The 9,538-nt window shown below is 43.4% G+C and overlaps 2 non-coding genes across 2 annotated transcripts; one reads left to right on the top strand and one right to left on the bottom strand.

The window, feature by feature from the left end:
- The first annotated feature begins 7,495 nt into the window (after positions 1 to 7,495).
- LOC131837378 (U6 spliceosomal RNA) lies at positions 7,496 to 7,602 on the top strand. The gene has a single exon (XR_009355991.1). It is a non-coding gene; the product is annotated as a U6 spliceosomal RNA (small nuclear RNA).
- A 1,018-nt stretch (positions 7,603 to 8,620) lies between these two features.
- LOC131837376 (U6 spliceosomal RNA) lies at positions 8,621 to 8,727 on the bottom strand. The gene has a single exon (XR_009355990.1). It is a non-coding gene; the product is annotated as a U6 spliceosomal RNA (small nuclear RNA).
- Positions 8,728 to 9,538: the final 811 nt, after the last annotated feature.

Below are 9,538 nucleotides of genomic sequence, written 5' to 3'. Positions count from 1 at the left end.
CTATCTTATTTGATCAGTAAAACCTGTATATGTTTAGAAAATCATACTCAAGTATAATAAAAATGTATACTTATATTACATATAATACTGATAATTCACCAAAAAACATAGTTTTTATTAAATCAAATTATTAAACTAGTTTGCCAAAGATTTACCTAAATTATGCAAACAAATTCTTAAAGTGTTTCTGAGCTGGTTTCTTTTCAAATAGTTTTTAGATTTAGCCCTTTTTAAATTCCATTTCCTTATTTCCTGAGAATTATAGAAATATATTTACATAAGCACTTATCTGGTAAGCCAATAGAACAGCGCTCCTTTAATTTAGGAGATTTTATAATCTAATTTATTAATTCCACCTAGATTTAGGAAAACATTACACATCCATACAATCAGGGAAAGACCTCTGAATTACAGATATGTCATTCACAAAGAGAAGGTTTATAGCTTTAATTCCAAAATTCCAGTTATCAGTCAAAAGTAAACACAGAATCACAAGAAAAATTTATTTGTTTAGATTATCAGAGAGCTCTTTTCCTTCCTGGTGGAACACATTCTTAACTGATTTGAGCCCAAACAGATGAACAGGAAAACAAAATCAGCAAACTAGTTTCTCTGTTGTCTCTCATGAACAGAGACTAGATCTCAACAAATCCTTTATCCATATAGACAGCGCACCAAACAGTCAGACTGTAACACTAAATTCCCAGTCACTGCTACCAACAATGGGCCATGACTTACTGCTATAAGCAAAGCAAAGACAAACCAAAATATTAATAGAGAACAATATTAAAATTGGAAAAAAGAGAGACTTGGCAAAGTTCTACTGTCATTTTGAGAGCCTCAAAACAGATGTAGCTCAGTTTTTAAGTAGCCCACAAGCTGTACTTACATGGTGAAAAGTATACCTGATTTTGTTAGGGGAATCCATTGGGCATCTCAGTAGAAGACATACAAAGTGTTAAAAGACAATTAAAATATATATATATATATATATATATATATATATATATATATATATCTCACATACACTTATTTAAAATAGATCAAAATAACAAATAGCAATATCTCACAAGACCGAATTTCACAGCACGATCTACTATAGACATCTTCCCAAACTGCATAATGTGGATGGCAGGCTTTCTAATCCTGCCATTTAAAGGAATGTTCTACATTTGAGTTTTAATGATTTGAAATGTATTACAGCTTATCTTTGTAACTGTGTGAAAGACCAGCCAATTGAACCACTTGGCCTATTCAGACACAAGAATACTGAAAATGACAGAATTCAAAGAGGAACCTAGGAAGCGTGATTAAGATGACACTCTAGACCCCCCTCACCATGGTGTGGTGAAGAGCTTGCCAGAAGCCCCTTTTTCAGTCCTTATGAAGAGTTTAACTTTAAAACAAAGAGAGTGCCCATACTTGGCAAGGTTCTTGCATGCATATGTTACAAGCCTACAATATTTAGAGACAGGTTCTCGATGCACAGAATTGCATCCAGAAATTAGAGCAGAGAGGAAAAGACAGTATTTTTTTTTTCTTTTCAAAGATTTTATTTTTTTATTTGACAGAGAGAGATCACAAGTAGGCAGAGAGAGAGAGAGAGAGAGAGGGGGAAGCAGGCTCCCTGCTGAGCAGAGAGCCCCAATGCGGGGCTCGATCCCAGGACCCCGAGATCATGACCTGAGCCAAACGCAGAGGCTTAACCCACCCATGTGTCCCAACAATATTTTTTAAATGAAGGTAAAAATCATGTCTTTCATACAGATATAAAATGAAGATGGATTAAAAGTTTATTGACTATATTAATCAGTGAAAGTATATGTTGTAAACACCTCCCAGGAGAAAATTAAAAATCACAAATCTATATGAAGTAAAGGAATGTTGAAATGAAGGTGTAAATGGTAGCAAAACTAACTTCTTCCATAGTGATAGAAAGAAGGCAACTGGGGTGCCTGGGTGGCTCAGTGGGTTAAGCTGCTGCCTTTGGCTCAGGTCATGATCTCAGGGTCTTGGGATCGAGTCCCGCATCGGGCTCTCTGCTCAGCAGGGAGCCTGCTTCCTCCTCTCTCTCTGCCTGTCTCTCTGCCTGCTTGTGATCTCTGTCTGTCAAATAAATAAATAAAATCTTTAAAAATAAAAAAAAAAGAAGGCAACTAAGCTTTACTGATCAGGACAACACATATCTATAAACAAGAATTATTTTGCACTGCCATCAGTTATCTACAATTTACAGAGTTTCCACAAAATTGGAATCAGAAAACCCTGAAGGGTATTCTCTGGAATCTAGACAATGGAGTTGTCCACCTGGGCACAAGTTTTTCCCATACAAGGGATACCTCTCCCCTGAAACCAGAAGACAGGAAATAGAAAAGCATGTGTACTTAAGTAAATTTGTAGTAAGGACAAGAAATTAAGGAAATTAAGGAAACTCATCTCTGGTAGTCTCTTTTGGTCTCCACCCCCCCTCCCTTCAGTGAAAAAGAACATGAGGTTATCTACTACAAATTAAAGGAACTGGTTGCTGTGAAGTGCATGCATAAAAATATCTCACATTAGCCTTACCACAGTGACTTTCTCATTTCATTTAAAGAAGCATGTAAAACACAGATAAGTCATCTGGGAGATACGATGGATTATCCTTTTAATGCCTGGCACAGGCTAATCCTCTGGACACTGTATGAAGTTAGGTCTAGTAATCTATCACTAGGCAAGTTTGGGAAACAGGGCTCTAGTATATTTTACTTTAGGGTTCACTAACAGACCCCTGAAGAAATAAAACCCAGGACTGGTGAGTTTTGAAAGATCCTTGGCATTCTTTCTAGGTGAGACATTTAGAAGTACTGAGAAGTACTGGGCACTCAATGAGTGCAACATGAGGGAAGGAGGAAGAGCCGTAAAAGGAAAGGAATAGAATATAGTACAGTATATAGTATATAGTATAATATAACATAGTATAGTAAGGAAGGGGCCCAGTGGGGAACTGACACAAGCTTCACCTGGTGTACAATGTGTCCAGTGGAAACAAAAGGAGACAAGAGCAAGAAAGAATGGTACTGATGAGCCTCAAGCAGATCTGTGAATGCCAAGAGCTATAGTAGAGAAAGACAAGAGCTACAGTAGAGAAGGACAAGAGAAACGGAGGACAATTAAATCAGACCCTTCAGGGGAGGGCTCTGGCCCTGGTATCTAGTAATTTCTTATGGTGATTGCAACCTGCAGCCTAAGTTGATAACCTCTGTTCCCCACTGGAGTTCACCAAATAAAACACGTCATTGATGCCGTGGTTCTAAGTAATTCATCTGTTCCCTACTCAAGAGACTGAAGATTTTGATTGGATTTCTTCTTTTTGATCAGAGCAAAATTCCTGAAGAGAAAATGACTTGTGGTTTTGCCTGTTTCAATTGTGTCATATCACTTAATGTTCTCTTTCTGTGAAGAAAAAGAACAGGTAGACTTTCCACTTATCAGTGTGTACTACTGTTGCAGTCAAATGAGAATTCAAAAATGTGCTTGTAAAAATAGCAGGTTTAAAGTCTTTATTCTTTTTTTTTTTTTTTTTTTAAGATTTTATTTATTTGACAGAGAGAGATTACAAGTAGGCAGAGAGAGAGAGAGAGGGAAGCAGGCTCCCTGCCGAGCAGAGAGCCCGATGCAGGACTCGATCCCAGGACCCTGAGATCATGACCTGAGCCGAAGGCAGCGGCTTAACCCACTGAGCCACCCAGGTGCCCAAAAGTCTTTATTCTTTGTAACCTAATACTACTACTACGAGTGATACAGTGGAAAGGGCCTCAGAAGTTGACAAAGCCACTGACAGTATTGCCCAGAGAAATCACGACACACTTATCTCAGCCTCAGTTTCCTTCTCTGAAAAATGAGCTACTACATCTCTTTGAATCTAAAATGCCATTAATTCTAAGATAACCATAGTGTTATATACCACTAAAGGATAGATAATTTTATTCTACTACTAATGTAAATAGTTGGAATTATTATGACAACATTTTTGGTAATAAAGTCCAAATGTTCCAGAATATAAAAATAAAACTCATTTGTCTTATTAAAAAATTCGATGAGCTGAGAAAAATCTTTAATTTTTCTCAACAAATAAGTAAATATTTTATTATAGTCTAATGCATCTCTCCAAAAAGGAGACCCAATGTGATTTTTTTTTTTTAAGATTTATTTATTTTAGATAGAGCAAGAGCATGAACAGGAGGGACACAGGGAGAGGGAGAATCTCAAGCAGACTCCCCACTGAGTACAGAGCCCAACACAGGGCTGACTCTCAGGATCCTGATACCAGGACCTGAGCTAAAACCAAGAGTCGGAGGCTTAACCAACTGTGCCACCCATGGTGATACTTTAATTAGTTTTTATAAAGTAAAAACTTTTAAATCAATCTCTTCTAAAGTCAACTTGTTAACCATGCCTACTGAGAGTTTTTCTTCTTAAGAGTCAAACCTTAACTCAAGACACAAAAGATTAGCTAAATAAAAGATTATCCAAACAAAAAAACCACCTCCCTTTTAATTTTTCTGTAAGAATTCCAAAGATATGATGAAGAACACTGTCCACCCCTAAGAAAGAGGCTGGGTATTTACATATGCCTAACCAGTGATAAGAGCAAGAATTGATTCTGTCAAAATTTAAATTCAGGATTTTTAAGATTTTTTAGCTTAGTAGAAGCCAGTAGTACTGGGGTGCCTGGGTGGCTCCTTGGGTTAAAGCCTCTGCCTTTGGCTCAGGTCATGATCCCAGAATTCTAGGATCCAGCCCCACATCAGGCTCTCTGCTCAGCAGGGAGCCTGCTTCTTCCTCTCTCTCTCTCTCTCTCTCTCTCTCTCTGCCTACTTGTGACCTCTGTCTACCAAATAAATAAATAAAATCTTAAAAAAAAAAAAAAGAAGAAGAAGAAGCAGCAGCCAGTAGTATTAATGTTGTTAATTTGTCCTGTTGAAGGACCCCAGGTCAGAACTATAGTATAGCCTATAAGTTTTAACATTCTTTTTTATAACCAGCTTATGCTAACTAAGAAACTGTGGCCAGCTGACCATAGATAAGGGAGTCAGCAAGCAGCATAACAGGATAACGAATAGCAAAAATCTGTGTTTAACCCAGCTGTTTCTGGCTTCTGTATAATAATGCTTCTAATGCTTTGCTAAGAAATGAAAAATTACTTAAACCCTCGTTCGCTGTGTAATCAAATAAAGTTATACCCTTCCCCTGTTAAGAATTTCCCCTACTACTAAGTAAAATTGATAAGGGTTGCCTCCCGTACCAAGGCCGGAGACGTACGGTTCAGCACGTACGCTAGCTGGAGACGTGCGGTTCAGCACGTATACAGATAAAGGTTAGAAATGTGCAATTCAACACGTACCCTCTACTGTACACTACCTGAACGGTGACTGGCCAGAATGTATGGTTGGTTTTAAAGGATTGGCTACCTATGTGTAGGCCTTACTGTAATGCTTTGAAATTACTGGCTAGAAAAGTGAGGGCTCTGATGTAATGGACTGTAAAATTCTATATTAAGGGACTCCCGAAACAGATCGGGGCTCTCAGGCACTGACCCATCCCTCCCGGATTTCATGGTCAAGTGTCCCTGGGAGTCCGAGCTTGCCCGAATAAAATCCTCTTGCTTATTGCATCCAGTGGTCTGTGAGTGTGTCCTTGGGTGCGGGTCCTCTAGGGTCTTTCACTGTGAAGACATGAGAGTAATTATAAATGCATAGGTGAACTGGATAACTGTGTTCAGTTAGTGAGGTATGCCATGTAGATGGGAGGAGGTACAGGGGAAGAAGAAACAGGGGTAACAAGGCTGTAGGGGAACACAAGAGTTTGGGGGAAAGGACAAGGGTACCAAAAACAAGAACAGAGTAGTAAATCTAAGACGTTAAATGTGAATGTCTCTAACACACTGTCCTACTAAGTGAGGCTTTCAATAAAGGGAGAACTTGACAGAAAGCAACATCCAGAAGATATCCAGGAAAAGAAAACACACACACACACACACACACACACACACACATCAGTCTACCTTCAAACAGGGATTAGGCCGGGTGGAGCTATTTTTCTTACACAACTGATTCTACACTAAGAAAGTGTACCTGAAGGAGAGCACACTGTGAGGGAGGTGGGACCTAGAGACCCAGCACTCAGGACCCACCACTCAGGATGAGCATTAAATGGCTCTGCGAGAACCTTTCAGCAGTCAGGAAACAAAAACACAACCTCAGTCTGGCAAAAAAAACAATTTGTTAGCGCACTTTAAATTATGCAAAGGCTAGGATGATCCGAAGACTCAAAAACCATCCACCTCTACAGTCATTCCTTTTCCCGGTCTTATTCTCTCAATTTTCTTCCTTGGAAAGAAGGAATACCAGGGACCTTGGGACCCTGGGACACTGGGGGCCCCGGGTTTAGGTCCCTACAGCCTAGGAGCCAAGGATGAAAAACGCACAAACGAGCCGCCAGACCCTCTGCCTAGACAATGTGCGTCACATCCACTGAAAGATTTCTGGGACGCTGTAAGCGAAGGTCGGGAGGATGACCTCCCCTGAACCCACTGGTTCAGCCAGATATGACACGCCTTAAGCCGAGGCAATAGGAAGTTAACACAACCTACCAATGAAGTCCGCATGCCAAAATAATGGAACCCGGATCTAACTAGGCCTTCGCAGCTACTGAAATTTTCAAGAAACATGGAGGAAAGAGAGACGAGTTTGACAACATCATCGTAAGAAATGAGCCAAAGCCAAGAACTGTTACGGTCCACGGGGTAAATATCCCGTTCGGCCCAGGAGCCCATGGCAGGAGGAGAAGTGGGAGTTATTAAGAGGATAATAGCGAGCGAGGGGTAAAGCGCCCAAACACACTGTGCGACGGGGTCTCCTGTGGATACATATGACAAACCAACAATAAAATGTATCTTCGAAACAATTAGAAATTTGAACGGAAAGTGACTATTAGGTGATATTAAGGAATTACCTTTCCAAGGTGTGAAAATGGCGGGTAATTACTTTACTTCCCCCGCCCCCCCTTAAGTACTCCTCGGGATAGTTTACATGGAAAACGTGCTCTAAAATGTGCCCTCTTCGCACCACGGCGCCTCACGACCCCCCGTCCCTCGGTCGCCCGGCCCTCGAGGTGCCCCGAGAATTGACGCTTCCGCCGGGCTCGCAGCTCCCGGCATACTCCACGCGACCGCCACAGGACCCACAGTCCCAGGCCTGGGTCCCGCGAACAGCCTCTTACCCAAGGTGCTCCGGGCGCGGCGCTCATTTGCATGTCCCACCCGGCAGGAAAACGCGGCAGGTCAGTCGCGGCCTAGCCCGCGTGGCATCACGTTTGCGAGCCTCATGAGTAGCACCGTGCCACCGCAGTTCCCCAAACGTTGCGTGGTTCCCGGAGAGGCCCACACTTCGGTCACCCTAACTAAGAGAGCTGAGAGTTTTCGAACCTTATATAGGTCGTGGGCGGAAGGTGTAGCGTGCTCGCTTCGGCAGCACATATACTAAAATTGGAACGATACAGAGAAGATTAGCATGGCCCCTGCGCAAGGATGACACGCAAATTCGTGAAGCGTTCCATATTTTATGCGGCTTCCCGGTGAACTGCTGCACTTTGCGGAAGAGACGGTATCACTCAAAGTGAAAAAAATAGTAAAATTGTGATATTTTAGTAGAAAAATGTTTCTGTGGAGCATAATGTGGCTTGTGAACGCAGTTGGGTTGCACCTGGAAATTTATGTGTCATTTCTACAGATTTCGGAAATGAGAAAATGTCAACTTGTGATTCCTTAGAGTTTAATAATTCTGAAATCGACGCAATTTTTGTTCTTCTCTCCCTCAACACCATAACTCTAGAGGCGCCAAGAATATTGCCTCTGTTGGGTAGTAGAACGCAAGCACAGGAAATGGTCCATGAATCTTTAAAAAAAAATCACTTCTAAATTATTAAATTGCTAAATTAATGAATCCTTACTAAAGGAAGTTAGCAACATCAGTGCACATTTCTTGCGCCTACCATGTGACAATCCTCAGTCGTTTTGGACCTGAGTGTAAACGCTCTGTGTCATTGCGAGCTGCGTTAAAGCAGGGACTTTTACCAGGGAGTAGCGGTTATACCGGTTGAAATCCGGGTCGGCGGCGGCCTGTGGATCCTAGAGCTCCAGCGCTCAGTCCACTGGCAAACCCACCTGCTTTCACGAGTCTTGCGAGAACGCTTTTGTATGCCTGTTCTCACCTGGCATCTAAGGAGCACTCGGAAATGCTAGTTTGCCTAAATCAGAAGGATTCTGTGACGGAAAATTTGACTAAAGAAAGTTAATTGCCCAATCCCAAAACAGATTTCAACCAATGAGAACAAGCGTCCGGATTCAGATACCAGGATTGCCTAGGTAACTTAATAATAGTAACCTGCGGGGAGGCCACGAAGATGCCAGGGGCCAGTCAAGATCCAGTCTCCTGTCCAACGACAGAGGATATCCTGGAAGACCAGGAGAAGCTCGCAGGTCTGCGGTCCTAGTGGCTACTAATGTGAATAGTACCAGAACTTCTCCCAAACCAATTTTTGGTGCTTAAACCGCAGAGCGGCAGTTCACCGGGAAGCCGCATAAAATATGGAACGCTTCACGAATTTGCGTGTCATCCTTGCGCAGGGGCCATGCTAATCTTCTCTGTATCGTTCCAATTTTAGTATATGTGCTGCCGAAGCGAGCACGCTACACCTTCCGCCCACGACCTATATAAGGTTCGAAAACTCTCAGCTCTCTTAGTCAGGGTGACCGAAGTGTGGGCCTCTCCGGGAACCACGCAACGTTTGGGGAACTGCGGTGGCACGGTGCTACTCATGAGGCTCGCAAACGTGATGCCACGCGGGCTAGGCCGCGACTGACCTGCCGCGTTTTCCTGCCGGGTGGGACATGCAAATGAGCGCCGCGCCCGGAGCACCTTGGGTAAGAGGCTGTTCGCGGGACCCAGGCCTGGGACTGTGGGTCCTGTGGCCGTCGCGCGAGGCCCGCGGAGCATGCCGGGAGTGGGTAGCACGGGGAGCACCTCGAGGGCCGGGCGAGTAGGAACAACGGGGCCGTGAGGCCGCCGTGGTGCGAAGAGGGCACGGACTGGCGCGACTGAGGTCTCTCCAAGGGCTTGTGAATCGGCTGACTTACTGAGCCACCTGGGCGCGAGGTCGAACACGGATCTTCCCAGCAAAGTAACGTCACCGATATTTCACTCGTGACAGAGTGGCCTTATGCCAGTCCCAGAAGACTTTGTTGAAATAAACTCAGCGACCAGCTCTCCAACAGGGCTGTAAGGCCAGCGACCAGCCTGCCAACAATCTGACCACTCCCTTCGGAACACCGAACACCACACTTCAGGCTCCCCGGGCTCAGGGAGCACCTGCTCGTGTCTCCGGCCTGAGTCCATTCTGCGCAGGCGCCACAGGGAACAGGGAAAGGTGTGCAGAGGAGCCCGGATGCGTGGCCACGCCCTTCACAGGTGTTTTCCTCCTAAGTCTTCTTGGAGCAGGC

Source organism: Mustela lutreola, chromosome 7 (assembly GCF_030435805.1).
Source record: "Mustela lutreola isolate mMusLut2 chromosome 7, mMusLut2.pri, whole genome shotgun sequence".
Classification (NCBI taxonomy): Eukaryota; Metazoa; Chordata; class Mammalia; order Carnivora; family Mustelidae; genus Mustela; species Mustela lutreola.
The sequence above is the reverse complement of the archived record's forward strand: the minus strand, read 5'-3'. Positions and strand labels throughout refer to the sequence as shown.